General features: G+C 41.4%; 1 protein-coding gene and 1 non-coding gene across 2 annotated transcripts in view; both read right to left on the bottom strand.

The window, feature by feature from the left end:
• Window positions 1–22,126, bottom strand: part of DSCAM (DS cell adhesion molecule) — an 859,211-nt gene that overhangs the window by 522,571 nt on the left and 314,514 nt on the right. The window lies entirely within an intron of this gene.
• Window positions 20,282–20,388, bottom strand: LOC147379060 (U6 spliceosomal RNA). The gene has a single exon (XR_015135489.1). It is a non-coding gene; the product is annotated as a U6 spliceosomal RNA (small nuclear RNA).

Below are 22,126 nucleotides of genomic sequence, written 5' to 3'. Positions count from 1 at the left end.
TCTAGAGACCCAGACAATAGCAGTATCTTATTCAAAGATGCATTTCATATGGAAAAGCTGATGTTGACATTATAGAAGTCTGTTGTGGCTTCTGTGAGATTATTGTGTAAAAGACACATTTGGTGTACAAGCTTTGGGAGCTGTGTGTGGTGGGGAGGGCCCTGCTTTATGACTTGCTTTATAACTAAGAAAATACACATTTTGCTTAACTCTCTGCAAACAAATAAGATAGGGGCTTCCCTGGTGGCTCAAATGACAGAGAGAGTCCCCCTGCCACGCAGGTGACCTAGGTTCAGTCTCTGGGTTGGGAAGGTCTCCTGGAGAAGGAATGGCTACCCACTCCAGTATTCTTGCCCGGAATTGCATGGACAGAAGAGCCTGGCAGGCTACAGCCAGAGGGTCAAAAGAGTTGGACACCACTGAATAACTAACACTTTCACTTTCATTTTATATTATTAAACCAAACCCATATTCAAACCCATATTCTCTAAACAATCTTTCCTCTTCCAACCAAGTTCTGTGGTAAGACACGGAAACACCTCTCCTTCTTCGTTCTCAAGACACTGATTTTCACCCACGAGTATATTGCAAACAGTTGCCAGCAATGTCTATTTCAATTTTCAAATCCAGTTCAACCTGTATTTTTTTTTTCTTCTGAATTCTTTTTTAACATTCTAAGGCACAGTTGTAGTACCACTGAGACAAGACTGCTGCTGCTAAGTCGCTTCAGTGTCCGACTCTGTACGACCCCATAGACAGCAGCCCACCAGGCTCCCCCATCCCTGGGATTCTCCAGGCAAGAATACTGGAGTGGGTTGCCATTTCCTTCTCCAATGCATGAAAGTGAAAAGTCAAAGTGAAGTTGCTCAGTTGTGTCTGACTTTTAGCGACCTCATGGACTGCAGCCTACCAGGCTCCTCCCATGGGATTTTCCAGGCAACAGTACTGGAGTGGGGTGCCATTGCCTTCTCCGGAGACAAGACTATTAGATATGAAATGTTCCCGAGAGATCTCTCAGCTCAATTTCCTCATTTCACACTTGCCACAACTGAGACCCAGCAGGTCACCTGACGTGTGGGCCACAGCAAGAGGCAGAACTAAGCTTGGAGGAAACCAAGAAAATTCCAACATCCCTCAGAAGGGGTGCCTGTCATCTTGTCATCTGTAGAAGTGTATTTTTTCATTCTCAAACTTTGAGTGTTAGAGTATTTTTTGTGGTGACAAATTGTTACTTTGAACCAATTTTCAAAGTTCTAGGACATAACTGCGAGCTGAACCAGCCCATTTTGTGGTGAAGTCTTATTTAGGTAGAAGACCCATGGAAAAGGGTAGCTATCGTTCTTATAAAAGTGAGAAAACAGTATGATTTAATGTGCCTTGGAGTCTGTCTCTGACTGCAGGCACCTCTGCTCCTGGTCAGTTCCATGTAGGGTGATGTTCCTGTGTGAACCCAACCCCTCAGGACCCCCTCAGATCGCTCATCATGTGGACAGTCCTAGGGAAATCAGGCCAGTTTTGACAGTCATCTGGTCAATAGTATATGGTGTTGAATGAAAAAGATAAATAGAAAAGTATAAAAAAAATGGTTACTCCACTCCCATATGGAGACACGTACTCGCCTCATAATGTTCCACCGAATTGTGGTTTTAAAAATTACAGTATTTCTATCTTTAGGTGTACTTGGAAGATGGCAGACCAAACTATATGTGAAATATAACATGTATTTTGGTAACTTTCTGGAGGATACTGTCATCTCTCAGCTCCCATAGACAGCTCATAGCTTTTGTAACAATTAACATATCATATTGAAACTGATCATTTAACACATAGCATTGAAACGTGCATTTACTTTCAGTTTCCTCTGTTCACACTGTATCTTAAGGACAATGTCAACTATTTTTCCTCGTGTGTGTGCGCATGTGTTTAGTTGCTCAGTCACGTCTGACTCTCGGCAACTTTTTGGAAATAGACTACCAGGCTTCTCTGTCATGGGATTTTTCAGGCAAGGACACTGGAGTGGGTTGCCATTTCCTCCTCCAGGGTATCTTCCTGACCCATGAATCAAGCCCATGTCTCCTGTGTCTCCTGCATTGCAGCCTGTTAAAAGCAGGCTCTGGCACCTGCTGAGCCATTGGGGAAGCCCATATCTAACACTAAGCATACATCCTAGAACAAGAAAGGCATCAATAAATGGTTGGTAAGTGAGGGAATCAATCAATCAATGAGTGAGTGCTCATCAGGGAAGCACAAGAATGCTGGAGTGAGTAGCCTATGCCTTCTTCAGGGGATCTTCCTGACCCAGGAATCAAACCGGGGTCTCCTGCATTGCAGGTGGATCCTTTACAAGCTGAGCTACTGGGGAAGCCCCATATATAGAGATATGTTATATAATTATATATATATATATATATATATAAGACCTTGTGTCTTTGTACAGATGATTCAAGTCGACCTAAATGACTAGTATCTGAGGATCATTAGACAAATAAATGCCCCTCCCTTCCTCCATCTCAGAAACTTCCCATCATGTATTTCTATCGCTTAGAAAAAGATATGATTGCTCAACTGTTCCTTTATCAGTTATCACTAAAATAATCTAAGTTAAGTGTGTTTATCAAGTATAGAGTTCTACCCAGCAGGTCAGTTGGAAGCATGAGGTCGACCCTGTGTTTGCCAGTAAAGAAGAGCTAGCCTATAAACTGACCCCCAAGTCATCTGGGTCTCACCAGATGTGTCTCATTTATAGCAAGACAGAAACATTGAAGGTTTTCTTCACAGCTTAGGCAGCAATAAAAAAAATATTGGCAGGTTTCTTCTTTACATTTAATTTTAAAGAAATGGTCCTTTATCTCTCTCTAAACTGTGAGACAATAGATAATTTTGATGCTATTTCTACAAAGTTTTCACTCCTTTTCGAAAACCAGCCTGGTTATTTTATAGGCTTTGGAAAAGTAAACTTTGATTGTTTTTTGGCAGCCTATGGAGAAATGTCCTTCACTAGGGAAGCCAGGATAAAGTGAATTTATGAGCCCATTCATAGGTCTGATAAGCAGGCAGAAATCATTTTTATTATGTACATAAAACAGTCCCTGATTAAGAGACACCTGCATTCAATCTATGTCACTCCAGTAAACAGGCAAAAAAAGGCAACCTTATAAGAAACCTCATTTAAAGTGGAAACCTTTAAAACATAAAGGTAAGAGATATGATTAAGCAAAGCAAAAAAGTCACAAGTATTGGGAGAATAAATTCTGATAGTTGAGGACAATACAAGTGACAGCAAGTGACTATAAGCAGAATAAGAAGCCAGGAGAAATGCCTTCTATATTTTGAGCACCTCACGGGATCCAGTTTTGTCAATCTCTAAGAGCAAATTCATCTCTTCTTAAGTGAAACAGAACCTTAGTGGATCTGGATTCCAAAATGATATTTAGAATTTGAGACTCATCATAATCATAAACAAATAACTGAATAAGTAACACCATGCATTGCTGGAGATGGCAAAGTGAGTGTCTGGTCAGTATTCTTTACTGGGGCAGGTCAGGGGAAGGAAAATGAGGTAAATGGTACAGTGTGTTTAATTTCTTGTAAGAACCAAGAAAATCTATCAATAGAAAAAGTTATTTTAAAACAAGAAATTTGCAAGATAAAGGAAAAAGACTCTATAGTCTTTAAATGATGACATGTCAGAAGAAAATGAATGAGAAGAAATGATTTATTAAAATGATAATGACAGAGAAAACAAATATTGTATATTAACACATATATGGAGTTCAGAAAAATGGTACTGGTGAATATATTTGCCGGGAAAGAATAGAGATGCAGATGTAGGGAACAAACTTGAGGACACAACGTGGGAAAGAGAGGGTGGGATGAACTGAGAGATCAGAATTGACATCCACACACTACCATGTGTAAACAATCGCTGGAGGGAAGCTGCTTCACGGCACAGGGAGCTCAGCTCAGTGCTCTGTGGTGACCTGGAGGGGCGGGATGGGGGGACGGGTGGGAGGGAGGCTCAAGGCCGAGGGGATACTTATGGCTGTATCCCCTTATGGATACTTATGGCTGGTTCACACAGCAGAAACCAACACAACATTGTAAAGCCATTATCCTCCAATTAAAAATAAAAACTAATGACAACTAATTGAACATATGCATTGCAGATTTTGTAAATAGAATTTTTAAAGCAGTACACACTGCTGATCTATCAAAAGATACCATTTGTACATCTTTTAGAAAAGATATAATATATATGTGTGTACCAACATACATTCCATAGACAGAGGAAGCCGGCAGGCTATAGTTCATGGGGCGACAAAGAGTCAGACATGACAGCATACATGTGTGTGCGTGTGTGTGTTTAATGGTCAATAAGATGAAATTATTTTTGAAAAAAGAAACCAATACTAAACAGCAGAAAGGATGAAGGGCAGGGGTCTCAAAATTTCAAATGGGGAACTTGGCTCCATGTTCCTAGTCTTTTTCTAAGATTCTCTGCGTGTGTGTGTGTGAGCTTGCACGCTTGCATGTTGGGAGTTGAGCAGATTCTCGACTTTGCATTTTTAGACTTCTCTGGGTGATTATTAACACTTTGAAAAATCAACGTTTCAAAGATGTTAAAAGTTCAATCTTAATTTTGCTGAAACCTGTGCACCCAGCACTTTCACTTTGAGAAGTATATGCGTGCGTGCTCAGTCTCTCAGTCGTGTCCAGCTCTTTGTGACCCCATGGACTGTAGCCCACCAGGCTCCTCTGTCCATGGGGATCCTCCAGGAAAGAGTACTGGAGTGGGTTGCCACGCCCTCCTCCAGGGGATCTTCCCAATCCAGGAATCAAACCTGCGTCTCTTATGTCTCCTGCATCGGCAGGCAGGTTCTTTACCACCAGTGCCACCTGGGAAGCCCTTGAGAAGCAGACTTCCCTAACGCTGCTAAAGGTAGACCAGATGAGCTCAAGGTGAGCGAAGCTCTCCTCCAGGAAGACCCCTCCCCACCTTTTCTTGCTTTCCCGTAGAAATAATGCCCAGCCTGACCACGACTTCCTGGCAAGGGAAATCCTGCAGTGATGTTGGGGGAAGTTTGCTGTATCCAGAAATAAATACAGGCTGTCCTCTGAGTAGATGTGAGCCTGAGATCACAGCTACTAAGTACTGTCAGCTCGGTGGTTGAGCTGGGGTCTGTGGAGTTCAAGGCTCAGCTCCTGCCCCAGGAATCCCCAATTTCCTCTGCAGCATTTCTGCAGCACTGAATAAAAAATGACCTGGTTTCTGGCTGCCCCACTGGCTAATTTTGAAGATTCCTACTGCCATCCTTTCTCTGGGGGAGGTTTTCCCTATGGGATTATAAACCAGATGTTAAAAGGGAGCAGCCCTCTCTACTGCTCTTTCTGTCAATTAAGCTAACTCAAATATTACTTTCAGAAGTGGTGTCATTTTCTCTTTCTTTTTAAATTGAACTACAGTTGATTTATAATATTGTGTTAATTTCAGGTGTGCAGTCGAGTAATTCAGTAATATATACATATGTACACATATTCTTTTTTAGATTCTTTGCCATATTACAAGATATTGAAATTGTTCCCCGTGCTGTAAAGTAAATCCTTGTTGTTCATTTTATATAGAATAGAATATATCTGTTAATCCCAAACTCCTAATTTATCCCCCCACCAAGTCCCCTTTTGTAACCACGTTTCCTATGTTTGTCTGTTCCTCTTTTGCAAATATGTTTATTCATAACATTTTTCGATTCCACACATAAGTGATATCATATAATATTTGTCTTTCTATGTCTGACTTAGTATGACATTCTCTAGGTCCATCCATCATTTTCTTTTAATAAAGACAACAACTGATAATATGTTACCCTTGTCACTTGAACATAAGTATTTAGTCAAGAAATAAATTTGTCTTCTACCTCACACCATCAAAACAAATATAGATATATTCGTTTGGACTAACAGTTTTTGGAAACCCTACTAAAAAATTCATAATTACTATTATTTCCCCCATTTTTCTCCTGTGGCCCACTTGACAAATTAGTTCATAGCTAAGAGAATAAGAAAAACATACAGATGACCCTTGAACAGTGTGACTTTAGGAATCCTGACCATTTGTGTGATCCAAAACTCGAGTATAATTTATAATTGGATCTGCGGGTCCATATCTTCAGATTCAGCTAATCAGAGAGAGTGCAGCCCACCAGGATCCTCTGTCTATGGGATTCTCCAGACAAGAATACTGGAGTGGGTAGCCATTCCCTTCTCCAGGGGATCTTCCAGATCCAGGGATCGAACCCAGGTCTTCCACATTGCAGGAATATTCTTTATTATCTGAGCCACCAAGAAAGCCCAGGACTGTAGTATTTACTATTGGAAACATCCATGTTTACATGGATCCACACAATTCCAACCTGTGTTGTTCAAGGGTCAAACGTTCAAGAATTCACCTCAAATTCCTGGTTCTTATTCTTCCCATTTGTATACTATGTAAAATATAGATGGCATCCCGAGTTCATATTGCAGGTATCAGTAGGAAGTGCACATAAAAGATGATGAAAACACCCACCATGAGGGGCAGAGACAGTACTCATTAGAAGTTCACACTGTAATTCTGGAGCCTGATGGTGTCATTCACACAACAGACAAAAATTTGTAAGCATAAAATATCAATGATCCAGGACACACAAGTCCTACAAAGCTCATCTTATTACTATGTCTATTGAAATGGAAGAGCACACAGTTCAGCATTTTGATTCCTTACGAAGGTTGTCTTTGTGCTCTCAAAATTTTCTTTTTTTTCTTTTTTAATGCAACACTTTTGCCAAATTTTCATTCACTATTGCCCTTAGGATAGTAGGATGAGAATATGTAATAATTAAGTGGTAAAAATCACAGGCAGTCCACGTACACCGCCTCAACATAAGGAAGGATGTTGCATCCATTGACGGAATAAGTTGCCTGTGAAGTAGGAGATGCTTAAAAAATCCCATAGCAGGACTGAAGACAAGCAGTCAGGTAGGCAAAGTGGCTCTCCAGGAACTCCTGCACCAGATGGGGAGCTGGAGAGTGTGGTCCGAGAATTCCTGTCTAGATCCCATGACCCTGCATTCCTGTGAACATCCACGAGCACCCTGAGACTGACATCCACCCCAGGTTGAACCAGGTGAAGACATGGGGGGTTTCAGTCTACCCATTGTTAATATTATAATAAATCTTCACTGTTTGTGGGGATTACACTAGGGGTCATGGGTTACCAAATGTTCATAAATGCTTGTTAATGTGGGGGAAGAAAAACCTGAAATTGTCAACTCTGATATTGCCAGCTGTAAATTGAACTGTGTAATAGTATAATAGTTCAGGATACAGATATTGGGTTTATAAGGGACTGGGCTAAAGCCTAGGTGGTGTGACTCTTGTTTCCCCATCCATCTAATGACCTGATCTAAAGGGGATTATCACCAGACAATGATGGAAAGCCAGTGGTTCAGACTAAATATGCAAGCACCCAGCACCCCCTGGGGGCAATGTATCCCACATGCAACAGTTCTTTTCAGGGTACGCAAATCCCTAGAAAGTATAACCTTCAAAGTGTGTGTTCACATGCGTATGTTGAATACATGTCATTCCATCATTTTCTCATGGGTAGAAAGTTCTTAGGAAGAACATAAGCCACGTTCTTTTTGTTTAAGTCTTTCCGCTAACGCTGTTTACACAGTGACAGATCACTACTTTCAGAACTGCCATTGGAGACAATTTATATGGTTACCCTTCTACTTTCATTTGGTGAAATAACACGTCATTTCATCTATTTCCTCTGACTTTTCTTCAAACTGCTTACAACTTAATAAAATGTGGGATTTGCACAGGTTTTTCACAGGGAGATGGTTTTCTTTTCTCTCTCTTTTTCAAAATTTTGATATATGGCAAAACCAATACAATATTGTAAAGTTAAATAAAATTAAAAAAAAAACAAAAACTCGGTTCAATCCCAGATCTCACAACGACTTTCACGAAACATAATAATGACAAAAGCAAATGGACAAAGTAGTTGTTTCCATTTTTGAAGGTGAGAACGTACATACAGGTAGCTACTGAAATTGCTTCAAGAAATAACGGAACTGGTAGCAAAAGTCCTAAGGGAGCCTAGACTGGGTGCAGAGGGGGGTGCTTTGTGTATGTTTCAAAATTTTAAACAACGTCTAGAATATTTCACTTTTTAAATTGTTTAATTTAAGTATTTTTCATTATTTTAAAGTGACTTCAATCGTAAGTGCCAAACTTGGAAGCAATCAAGATATCCTTGGGGAAGGGATAAATGAATTATGGTACATCCAAACAATGGGATATTATTTAGTGATGAAAAAGAAACTATCAAGTCATGAAAAGACATAGAAGGAACTTAAATGCATGTTATTAAGTGAAAGAAACCAATCTTAAGAGACTCTATACTGTATGATTTCAACTATATGACACTCTGGAAAAGGCCAAATTATGGAGACAGCAAAAAGTCTGATGCTTGTCAGCTTTGAGGGGTGAAGGAAGAGAGGGATGAAATGGGGGAATTATAGAATTTTAGGGCACTGAAACTATTCTTATGGTACTATAATGGTAGAGACACGTTATTCTACAATTTTCAGACCCACAGAATGTACACCACCAAGAGTGAACCCCAGTGTAAACTATGTACTCTGGATGACTGTGATGACGGTGATGAGCTGATGCAGGTTCACTGATTGTAGTGAATGCGTCGCTCTGGTGGGGATGTTGATGGCAGGAGTGTGAGTGAGTGAGTGAGTGAGTGAAAGTTGCTCAGTAGTGTCCGACTATTTGCGACCCTATGGGCTGTAGCCCACCAGGCTCCTCTGTCCATGGAATTTTCCAGGCAAGAATACTGAGGTGGATCGCCATTCTCTTCTCCAAGGAATCTTCGCAACCCAGGGATCAAACCTAGGCCTCCCACATTGCGGGTGGATTCTTTACCATCTGACCACCAAGGAAGCCCCGTTGATGGTGGGAGGGGTGAGCAATTGTGTAAATATAGGAGCAGAGAGCATGTGGGAACTCTCTGTACCTTTGTCTCAATTTTTAGTGAACCCAAAACTGCTCTAAAGTATAAATAAAAAAAGACTTTGTTGACTTCTTCAACCTAGCCATCTGTCTATTTGACGAACCTAGCCGTCTGTCTATTTGACGGACGTTCCCCACATGCTGGCCTCTCTTTATGAGGGGTATGTTCTAGTCCTGTGCATCATCTTTTTCTTCTCCAGGTCCTCTCACCATCGTGTATGCCCCCTCCCCTGACACAGCACTTGCTCAGAGGAAGCTGAGCGCGGAGTTTACCTCTCATCCTGCCTCACCAGTCACTTCCCTATTTATTTCCCTCACATCATCATCTCTTCCTGAACTGATTTTTCCACCACCTCTGAAAATAACAGCTCATTAGAAAGTCATCAGAGATTGAGTGAGCAATTGAACATAATTACACAAAATTACATAGATCTGAAACACAACACTACACTGTGTGTCTGAGTGTGTGAAGCTGAAGCCTCTGTCTTATACTCAGTACTGCTGAGGTCACCTCCACAGCCTGAAAAGGGTGAAGGGAAGTGACCCCTCATTGAGATAAACTCAGAACCTCATTCTTTATAGTACACTGCCCTAGAAAGATGACCATGTCAGTGACAGCAGTGGGATGTCTGCAGTCTACATGCAGAAAATCAATGGACAGGAAAGAGATGCTATGAGAAAGCATGTCGAACTAGGGCTGATGGAGGCAGAGGCTGACGGACAGTGAGGCTGGCTGACTTCTCCCCATGCAAAGCTCCCACAGAGCAGAAGAACCCACTGTCAGGGAGAGCTATTGCATCTCTAAAGGGCAACACTGCCAGGGTATTCTTGCAAACCAGGACCACTTAGAGGGTGATGAACCACCTGGGTTTGCCCAGGACTGTCCAGGTTTTCACGCTGAAAGTCATGCATCCCGATTACTTTTCTGTCCCTGGATGACTAGGACAGTCAGTCACCGGAGACCACGTGATCTTCAAACACATGATAGAGAAGCAATGAAAGACCAATCTAAAAACTGGCAAACTTCTACCAGATCAGTGACATTACCTTGATTTTGAAAAAGAGTATATAACATGCACATCGTAAAATTTCTTAGTGGATGGATACCTATAACTAATATAGTAACACAGTTTTCAGGGGCATATTTATAAGCAGAGGTACAAAAACAGGAAAACCAAAGCAAAAAGGGTTTCTTAATGGAGAAGTCGGGAGGTAGGGGGAGGAGCTGAAGCTGTGGTTTTAAGGCTGGGTCACTGCGTGAGAGGAGGACCAGAACTCCCTGAGCCTCAGCCTTCCCAGCCCTCAACGTGACACCTCCTCTCTGCCCTGCTTTTAAAATTTTAACGATGACCACAATATATGCACCTGGACAGACTTCCCAAACATGGAAAAAGAAATCGCCATGAAATATTTTTGGCATTTTCCCCCTCCTGAAACCTTGTGTTAGAGGGAAGCACACACTAGAAATAAAGGGCTTTAGGGTAAAAATAGACCATCTGCAGGAAAAAAAAAAAATATATATATATATATATATAAAGCATGACTTTCCCCAAGAGGAACAGAAATGTAAATGATGGTAAATTTGTCTCACCTATGTTCTTCAAGGATGCTGAGTAAGTAAATTTGAGGAAACAGTTCCGATTTCACATAGAAATAAGCTAGGCTGAAGAGCAAAGCTGCTTTATTTATTCAGTGCATCTCCCACTACCCTCTTCCTCCTGAGGCTTTTCTATCAGCATTTCAGGCTTTCCTTTGTCCTATTTTTGGGCAGATCCTTGGGGATGGCACCGGGTACCTCCCCACATCACACCCAGCCCCACCTCCTACAGAACAGGGCACTTTGAACCACTTTCCTCCCTTCTGTAAGCCTGTCCTAATTACAGGGACTGCTGTGTAGACGACTTGGAGGGAGCCTGCCCATCAGGAGCTTGATGGGCATGCATCAACAGTCAGTGCATGTCTGGTTGGGTGCACTTGGCCCTCAGGGCTTCTTTGAGGGTAGGACCCAGAGCCTTTCTGTTGGCAGTGAAAGGAGGGGTGATATTAAAACCTGCCTAGGACCCAGAGAGAGAAATGGTCCCTCAAGAGGGAAAGGGGAAACTGCCCATAGTCTCTCTGTGTATGAGAAGCTCAGAAAGGCACCTCCCCACCCCAGGTCTTCCTTATAAGGACCATGCTTTGTCCTACATGACTCACCTCCTTGGCCACATCTGTTTGGGCCTGAAGCTGGCCTGAGAGGTGGGCTGTGCCCTGGATGGCCTGTGAATAGCAGACTCATGGATGAATGACTTCCGAAGACTTTCAGCATACCTGGGGCAGGTGGAAGCTGAAAAGCAGGGGGATGGAGGGCTGAAGAAGAAGAGGCCCTGACAGAGGGAAAAGAAGATGGCTGACTTTGGCAGGAGGATGAAGAGAGAGAGAGAGACATAAAAGGTTGAGGCACCATAGGAGACTTGCAGCTCTGAAATATGCCGGGAACTTGACAAGGGGAGAGCCAATAGTGCTGCCATGGGCCCTACAATTCCTTGAAGTTTTGTGCCTGCATTTAAAATGTATATTATACAGAGTGAAGTAAGCCAGAAAGAAAAATACCAATACAGTATACTAACGCATATATATGGAATTTAGAAAGATGGTAACAATAACCCTGTATACGAGACAGCAAAAGAGACACTGATGTATAGAACAGTCTTTTGGACTCTGTGGGAGAGGGAGAGGGTGGGATGATTTGGGAGAATGGTATTGAAACATGTATAATATCATATATGAAACGAGTCAGCAGTCCAGGTTCAATGCATGACACTGGATGCTTGGGGCTGGTGCACTGGGATGACCCAGAGGGGTGATACGGGGAGGGAGAAGGGAGGAGGGTTCAGGATGGGGAACACATGTATACCTGTGGTGGATTCATGTTGATATATGGCAAAACCAATACAATATTGTAAAGTTAAAAAAAAAATAAAATAAATGAACACTGTCAAAAAAAAAGAACTGGGAGGTAAAACTAAACTAAACTAAAATAAAATAAAATGTATGAAACAACATTGCATCCATAATAGATATAAGCTTATTCCACTACAGAATTAGAATGAGAATTTACTTGACCTTAAGGAAATCAGAGATGTATTAAAAAGTAGAGCCATGACTTTGCCAACAAAAGTCCATCTAGACAAAGCAATGGTTTTTCCAGTAGTCATGTATGGATGTGAGAGTTGGACCATAAAGAAGTCTGAGTGCTGAAGAATTGATGCTTTTGAACTGTGGTGCTGGAGAAGACTCTTTGAGAGTCCCTTGGATTGCAAGGAGATCAAACCAGTCAATCCTAAAAGAATATTCATTGGAAGGACTGATGCTGAAGCTGAAGCTCCAATACTTTGGCCACCTGATGGGAAGAACTGACTCACTGGAAAACATCCTGATGCTGGGAAAGATTGTGGGCAGGAGGAAGAGAGGGCAGCAGAGGATGAGGTGGTTGGATAGCATCACCGACTCAACGGATATCAGTTTGAGCAAATTCAAGGAGATCATGAAGGACAGGGAAGCCTGATGTACTTCAGGCCACAGGGTTGCAAAGAATTGGACACGACTTAGTGACTGAACAGCAACAACAAGGAAATCAGTGTGCCTACATGGTGTACCATATTGACCTGGTTCCTTTCTGTGCTTCCTGAGTGGGTACCTGGAAGCTGGAGGGGAGAGAGGCAGGGGTACAGAGCACTGGGAGGATGTTACTTTCCCTGAGCACATTACTCCAAGGTGGCGCCTTTTCAATAATACTTGAAGGTAATAATGTTGCCAAAACTATAAGTAAAGACACAGGTACTGTGTCCAAAGACTGTACTCTCCTCTGCCAGCCAAGGCACAGCTTCTCCTCCTGGCCAGACATGTCCTCGTGCCCAGGGATGCTGGGTATCTATGTCTGGATGAGCCATGTGGCCAGTGAGGCTTGTATCACCTGAGAGTTTCCTAGCATCTTGGGCCATTAGATGAGAAGGCACTGAAACTGGAGAACAGAACAAAGAGAAGGTTCTACCCTTCTGAAGAGAAACAGAAGTGGTCTGTAGGTACATGATAAACACTCTCAGTGGTCAGAGCAGGGTCCTGGGCCTTGGATCTGGCTCCAGATCACTCAGGTTTTCAGCCATTCGATGGACATCAATCCCAACAAAACAATGCTGAGATGTTGGTGTGTTATGGAGAAGTCTCAGGGCATTGTTGCCATAGAGATAAATCCCATATGACTCATGGGACAGGATAAGTAAAAGCAGGATAAATAACATATCAGATTTGAATTGGGAATTCTTTCCACAAAGCTCAATCGCTGTCCCTACCTTGTAAAGGACTTCTGAATTATCCACAACCATATGTTTGCCCTCAGTCTTTTGAAGATGTCTTCAAGATGTATAAAATCAGCAGCCTGATTTCTGCATTGTGGACGGGTTCCTGGCTCCACTTTACATTTTTTGTTACCATTACATTAAAAGGCAAGACTCAATGTTAAGAGATGGAGAACATTCCATCTCCTGTCAGTTCCACACATGCTTGTCCTGACACACACACCTACATCCTTTCATGTAGATGTGTAACCTTTATTGTTTTTCAGTCACTAAATCGAGTCTGACTCTTTGCAACCCTGTGGTCTGCAGCATACCAGGCTCCTCTGTCCAGGGGGATTCTCCAAGCGAGAATATTGGAGTGGGTCGCCATGCCCTCCTCCAGGGGATCCTCCCGAACCAGGGATGGAACCCAAGTCTCTTGCATCTCCTGCATTGGCAGGTGGGTTCTTTAACACTAGCACCACCATGTAAACTTGACACACCAGCCACCAGAAGCTTCATGAAAAGAGGCACATAGATAAAACTAAAACGTGAGTTCTCAAGCTGAAAGTGTAGACACTGACGTCCCAACTGAAACCGAGCCCTATTTCCCCTCTGCTAAATGGATCATTTAGCTTTCATCCCTTTCTCACTTCCACATATGTTACTATTGTCCTAAATTTCATGGTTCAGGGTTTTCCAATTAGCCTGCCGTAAGCATGTGCTTCAGGAGACAGCGCAGTTGCATTTGGCACCGTCGACTCTGGGAAACGGCGGCTCAGGAAGAGCCAGTCCTGTCTGGGAACGTTTCCTGAGAAGGTGGCAGGGTGCCACAGCCCAGCGTACGTTTCACACTTCATCACACAGAGAAGCAGAGAGATGAGAAGTAACAGGATGGAATCTTAATAACGTAATCGAGGGAATCCCACGTAAGCTGCTCTACATTAAAAGATGGCAATAGCTGGGCCTGTGAGCCTCAGCTACACTTGAACAGCGGAAGGCTCTCTAGGTAAGTGCTGGTTCTCAGGCCTGAGTTCGTCATAGATTGGCTTTCCACCAAACTGCCCCCCGTCCAACACATTCTTCATTGCTCTAGAGTAATTTGAATTTATCATGGACTGGATTTAGCAAATTTATCTTCAACTGAGTTCCAAATTATTTGCAGTTCTCTCTTTAGTCCAAGGCGTATGCATCGTGTAGCACAGAATGCTTAAAAAAAAATCACTGTTTGAAACATTCAGTGAGGTTGATGCCACATTTCTCTGGAAAAAAAAAAAGTCAGCTAAAGAGAAAAGAAAATCACATCACCACTAACACGGACATCTACTCATTTGTTCATCCATTCATTCATCAAGAATTCTGTCACTCACTCAACCTTTCCTCCATTCATTTACTCATTACATCTTTCATGGGAGTGTTCACTCATTTATTAACTCAGTCATCCCTTCATGTATTTGTTAATTTACTTTTAAATGAATGAGTTTATTCACTCATTTAAGTGATATGCATCACAGCTCTGGACTGTTGCTGAAGCTGAAGCTCCAATACTGTGGCCACCTGATGTGAAGAGCCAACTCATTGGAAAAGTCCCTGATGCTGGGAAAGATTTTGAAAGCAAAAGGAGAAGAGAAAGCACAGAGGATGAGATGGTTAAATGGCATCACAGACTCAATGGACATGAATTTGAGCAGACTCCAGAAGATGGTGAAGGACAGGGAAGCCTTGCATGCTGCAGTCCATGGCGTCAAAAAGAGTCAGGGGCAGCTTAGCAACTGCACAACAATAATATCACAGTGTGACCTAGTGGGGAAATGAGCACAGTGATGGTCTCCTTGCATCTCTATAGGCATCTCTCTCTGTCTTTTTAAATGCATTTCTCTCTAATATAAAATCACACTATGAAGAATATTTAAAAACACTGATCCAAAATGACAGTTGGTTTATCTAAATGCTACATTTCTGCCCACCCTTCCGAAAAGCTTACAGACATTTTTGATGGAACAAATTCTTAATGGAACAGAAGTTTCCTCCCCAAAACAACCTCTGAAAACATACTCTCCATCGTGAAGATTGAACTCACAATACTTTTTCCAATTCATATTAAAATTAATTTTGCATAATGAATGTGTCTCAGAAATTCTGAACATACATTTTGTTTAAATGAAATGCTGTGTGTAACTTAATATTGTTAATTTTTAAAATTCCAATTACAATAGAAAACTCATGTTCCTCCCTTGATGTTGTTACTTCTCTAGAAGCTTTGCAAAACTGGGACCCTCTGTTTACAAGATAATACTGAAAGATGTTCACTTCTGAAGTTCTTTGCTGAGCATCTCTTTATGGCACAGAAGGAGGATGGGCTCAGGTGTGGGTTGATGTCCCCATTCCAAATGAATAAGCATCTTTCCTTCCGTGAGGAGAAATTCTCTCAATACGAATAAAACAGAGGGAAGGCTGTTACTATGAGGCGCACAGGGCTATGGGAAGGGCCACAGTAAGACATCCGTAGGTCTTTCCTCCATAAAAATTGCTTAAAATTATGTTTTATGACTAGAAATATAAAGACAAATGAAATCTGGACTGGATTGTTTTCATTTTTTTCTTCTGATTTGAAAAGAAATTAAAACATCTTCATGGGCTTTTAAAATTATTGTGGCCCTAGATACAGTGCCTGTTATACTAAGGGGGTAAATTTGCCCTGGCTTTGGGGTCACTCATGCGAGTATCCTGATATTTCAGCACCCATTGACTACACTGGCTTTGCACAAGGCCGCTCACTTCTTAACAGCCACGTGTTCATTGCTAAGACATAACTAGGACTCTTGTTTCTACTCTTCCTACTCCCATCAAATTACAAGAAAAACAGCATCTGCTGTGGACTGACAAGTCCACAGAATTCTCTCCTCAGTTGCTCTTAACACTGAACCAGAGCACTCAGACTAAGTCTCAAGAAATCGGAGCCAATTTCACCAGTTACCCGTCATGAACTGGGCTACCCCAAACAGGACCCACTTTAAGCAATGGATCAAGTAGAATGTTTTTTGTCTCTTAGAATACTTCTCATTTTATATCACTCCACACCTCCCCCGCCCTATCTTAATTGTCAGTTTAACATACTTTGTAACTGACTTTTTATGTCCATCATGTCTCTTCTCACTGGAACATTAGCTCTACAAGGGCAAGCGTTAGTACGTTCTGTTTACCACCGTATCATTATTCCTGACACATTAGTGTCCAGGAATATTACTTGTTGAATTGACTTGAAAATGGTCAGAAACACTGGTCTGAAAAACACTAAAATTCAGCCTTTGGGATATTTTTGGTTACTTTCTAAGAGAATTTTTTTATCTTCAAGACTACACCTCTTGATCTAGTATTGTTACTAAACTCTGGTCTGGCTGCTTATGGCTCAGAAAGCTGACACTTGAGAGGAAAGTGTTGGTAGAAAGGAAAAGTAGCTTTATTCTGGATGCTGGCCACTGGGAGAGAAGGTGGACTCATGTCCAAAGTCCAATTTCCCTCTGCCATCAGTGGGCAAGAGCTTTTCGAGGAGTGTTTCAGGGTGTATAGGCAGAGAGAGGCGGGCTACATGCAGAAACAGCACAGTCATCTGTGACAGTCATCTTGAAACTGGTCATCAGTGGTCTGACCAGCGTCACCTTGATTGTTTTCAGTAGTTTGTCTTCAGTTCCAGGGTCAGTTTGTTTCCATTTCTTCGAGGCCATTTCTTGGAATCATGGCAACTTGTATCTTGGCCACAGTCTGGTCATCATGCAGTTAATTTTTTCCACCTGGTGGGGGTTTCAGTCTCTATAAGACAGCTCAGAAGCCATGGCTCAGGAAATTATCTATAGCCCTGGAAGAGCAACTAAAGGTCCTTGACTTGGCTTAATGACTGAACTATTATTATTCTGTACTGTTTGCTTTTCCTTTGTTTCTGCATTTTCTTATATCTCTGATTAAACTTATCCTTTGGATAAAGTCTTTCTCCAGATAAAAGACAAGCAGAGGACACGGCAGGGAGTGAGGCTTCTGTCCTGAATGCCCCACAAGGTCCTGCTCTGTTTCCATATTCCTGGTAGTGTTGCCTAATATTTTTTTCTGTCTGGTCATCTCTTCCACTTCTCATGTATAAACTATTTTTGACTAAAGCATTCAGAAATGGATATAGAATGTATGTGTACCACCTGCTTCTTTCCCTTTCCAATTATTCTTTATGTGCCAGAATGTCTTATCTAAATTTTATTCCAATCAGACACTTTCTCATAAAGTAATATGAAGAGAGAGACCATATTAGCAAAGTTACTGAGCTAATTTTATTAAGGCACAAAGTGTTTGAGGATATGATTCACATTTTCTTTTTAAAGATTGGCTGGTCTACTTGAAAAAAAGCCAATGAATTTGGAGTCACCACTCCCAACATTCTGAATTTACAAACTCTCCCATTTCCTAAAAATGGGGGCTTCTCCCAGGTTTTAGGCAATCCTTTTTTGTCCTCATAGACCACTGCCACCACACAGATCCTCCAGGCTGTATTGGGAAGATGCTTACGGTAATTATAGGTGAAGACATGGAAAAGGAAAACAGTGTTAGCAATCCTAGTTTCTTCCTTACAGAATATAAACTAATTTCCACAGGAAGGGAAGGAGAGGGTGGGACAAACTGAGAGAGGAGCATTGACATATATTACACTACCATGTATAAAACAGAGAGGTAGTGGGAAGCTGCTGTATAGCACAGAGAACTCAGCTCCAGGCTCTGCGATGACCTACAGGGGTGGGATGGAGGGGCAGGAAGTGGGAGGCAGGTTCAAGACGGGGGAGACATATGTATGTGAATGTTAAGTCACTTCAGTCAGGCCCAGTTCTTTCAGACCCCATGGACTGTAGCCCACTAGGCTCCTCTGTCCATGGGATTCTCAAGGAAAGAATACTGGAGTGGGTTGCCATGCCCTCCTCCAGCGGATCGTCCCTATCCAGGGATCAGATCCATGCCTCCTGCATTGGCAGGTAGGTTATTTACCACTAGCACCACCCGGGAAACCAGAATGTATGTTCACATTTAGCTGATTCACTTTGTTGTACAGCAGACACTAAGACAACATTGTCAAGCAATTAGACACCAATAATAAAATAAATAAAATTTTTAAATTAAAAATGCTATTGTATTGATTTTTTATTATAAAATTAATATATTTGCATTGTAAAAACTTTTGTAAATACAGAAAGGTAGTGGGGAAAAAAGTACTGTGACCAAATAACCATATCTTGCCAAAACCAAATGTCTTCTGTGAAAATTTTGATGAAGACTGTTGGGGTGTAATGAGCAGAATGATCTGAGAGGGGCCCCGGGAGTTCACTCAGGGCAACCTGGGCAGTGGGCCAGCTGGAAACAGCCCTCTTTCTGCAGGCATAAGGGCTGCATTTGAGGGAGGCTTCTCTCCCTGACAGAAGGGCTTCCCGTGGGCCTGGGAGCCTCCAGGTGCTGGGCAGCTGGCTCTCTCCGACAGTCCCAGAAGCAGCTGACACCTGAACCCAGACTGAATGGTTAGTCCCCTGTCTAGTAGGATTCCTCTCAGACTTATAAGAAAGGAGCATCGTGACACACGGAGAGGTCGCTTGAATGACAGACGCGGGCACTGTTGAGGACGCCCAGCCTGAACTTCTGTGGGATGATTAACAGTTAGGAACCCTTTCATTTTCTCACTTGCATCTGTTTTCTTCCTTAATGTTTACTCCTTACTACATACTGTACCGCCTTGTAGAATATGCCCAACCCTGTGCTACCCCATGGACTGCAGCACGCCAGGCTTCTCTGTCCTTCACTAGCACCTGGAGTTTGCTGAAACTCAAGTCCATTGAGTCAGTGATGCCCTCCAACCATCTCATCCTCTGTTGCCCCTTCTTCTTCTGCCTTCAATCTTGCCCAGCATCAGGGTCTTCTCCATGTGTCAGCTCTTTGCATCAGGTGACCAAAGTACCGGAGCTTCAGCTTCAGCTTCAGGATATGCCCTTATCTACTGCGATAGCCAGTTTTACGTGTCAACCTAGGGCTAGGCGTAGCACCGAGACACTCAGTCAGACACTACTGCAGCTGTTGTTGTGAAGGTTATTTTGTAGATGTGATGAACACCCACAACCAATTGACTTTAAGTAAAAGAGATTACCCCAGATAATCTGCGTAAGCACCATCTAGTCAGATGAAAGAACTTATAGCCGAAAAGAGCGTTCCCTGAAGATGAAATCCTGCCTGTGGACTGCAGGGTCAGACCCTGCCCCAGAGCATCCACCCTGTCCTGATGGCTTGTCTTATGGATTTCAGTCTCACCACAACTGCATAATCGTGTGAGCTAATCCCTTGAAATCCATCTCCATCATCTATCCATCTATGTCTGACTGGTTCTGTCTCTCTAGTGGACCCTCACTGATAATTCACCTTGAATCAGAGCTATATAATTTCATTTCCAAACTTAAGTATGAGAAATTATCTATTTAGATAAGGTTTATAGAATTGGGGGATTTTTCCTCCAATATTTATTTGCTTCTTCTTTTATTTTGTTTTTCTTATTGAAGTATAGTTGATTTGCAATATTGTGTTAGTTTCAGGAGTAGAACAAAGAGAGTCAAATGTATATACAAGTGTGTATATATATATTATATATATACATATATCTTTTTCAGATTATTTTCCCTTATAGATTACTACAAAATATCAAATACAGTTCAATTATATAGCTCTGATGCTATATAGCTATATACTTGCTATATACTTCAGGTACTTGCTGGTTTTCTATTTGACAGAGAGCAGTATGTATATGTTAATCCCAGACCTCTAATTTATCCTTGCTCCACTTTCCCTTTTGTTAACCATAAGTTTGTTTTCTATGTCTGTGGGTCAGTTAAAATATGGAACACCTCACAAACTTGTGTGTCATCCTTGTGCAGGAGCCGTGCAAATATTCTCTGTATTGTTCCAGTTTTAGCATATACGCTGCCAAAGCAAGCATGCTTCTTTGTTTTTTATGCGTCCTTTTTTCCCCCCAAATTGCATTTAAGATATCAATATATGAAGATGTCATAGATGTAAATGTAATACTAATAACATAGAATATTTATTAATATGTAATTAATAAATAGAAAAAGGGAAATTTATAGTAGGAAATTAAGAAGGCAAGAATATATTTAGCAACATAGTAAATGCTGAAAGCTGGGAGAAGAACAAGAGGACTGAGATGAATCCCTACAAAATCCCTGGACATTCACCAAGTACAAAGGCTGAGAGGGCCATGTCCTAAGGCAGAAAGAGATGCCCTAGGTGCATAAAGCTAGGAATGGGTCTAGAGAGCAAAGAGAGTGCGCCAGAAACTCAGAATGCTGGCAGGCAGGCTGCAAAGCAGAAACAGCATCGCCGTGGTTTGGAAAGCTTGTAGCTGGCCTTGTGATGCACAAAGAGATCTAAAGAGTCTGACTGGTACTCAGACCCCAAGCCTTCCGAAGGCAAAGTCCCAACCCCACCTCCACAATGTGTAAAATTCAGTGGTGAACTGAGTCTAACTTAAAATTCTAACTCCACAACAGAGTCCAGGGACAGCTCAGCTACCCATTAGATTAACTCAGTCTCAAACCATCAAATTCATGGGGCATGTCCCTCTTAGGAGGTGGACATGCTTTATCCCATCACAATGTTCAGTGTAAAATTAAAAAAAAAAAAATCACAAGATATACAAAGAAGTGAGAAAAGAGGACTACATTTAAAAGAGGAAACAGTTCATAGAAACACATATGGCAATGACTCAGATGCTAGAATTATCACTCAGGGATTCTAAAGAATTTATGATGAAGGATCTAGAGGAAGACGTGGATGACAAGTATAAGCAGATAAAGACTTTCCACATAAGTGGAAACAGTAAAAAGGAAAATGAAATGGAATTATCATGATGGAATTATGTGATGTCAGAGAGGAAGATGCAGTTGATGAGCTTATTAGCAGACTGGACAGAGAAAAGAATCAGAGAAATCAAAGGCAAGTCAATAGATACTTTATTGATAACAGATAGCAAATAAAAAAGTAAAAAAATAAAACAAAATACCCAAGACATATAATATATGATCAAAAAATATAAATAATTGAAATCCCCAAAGGGGAGAAGAAAGATATAGGATAAAAATTATTTTAAGACACAAGATACTAAATTTGAAATTGATGAAGTATGTCAATATACATATCCAAGAAGCTCAGCAAACGACATGATAAGCCTTTAAAAAGTAATTTTAAAGTCACACCTATCACATTAGAGGCTGAAAACCAAAACTGGAAAGAAAACCTTAAAGTAGCCAAAAATAAAACAAACAAACAAAAAAAACCCCAGCCAGGTCATATGTAAGGAAAGCATGAAAAGAGTGATGACTGAATTTCTCACAGTGAAATAAAGTTTTCAAAAATACAATTTTAAAGAAGTTGTTTATATAAAATTTTATATCTTACCAAAGTTTACATCAAAAAATGGAAGCTAGATTAAGACAATTTCAGTCAAAGGAAACTTCAGATTTTGTAGCCAGAAAATCTGTAGTATAAGAAATGCTAAAAGAACTTCTTCAGGGAACAATATACAATTCCAGAAAAAAGTTCAAGTCTGCAGAAGAAAAAAAAAACAAAAACAGAAAACCATAGAAAGTGCAATGTATGGGTAAAAATAAGAGATTTATTTATTTTTAATATGTGTGTATTTGTATGTACAGACACAT

Source organism: Bos grunniens, chromosome 1, assembly GCF_055505025.1.
Source record: "Bos grunniens cultivar Pamir isolate PY7600 chromosome 1, Bosgru_T2T1.0, whole genome shotgun sequence".
Classification (NCBI taxonomy): Eukaryota; Metazoa; Chordata; class Mammalia; order Artiodactyla; family Bovidae; genus Bos; species Bos grunniens.
The sequence above is the reverse complement of the archived record's forward strand: the minus strand, read 5'-3'. Positions and strand labels throughout refer to the sequence as shown.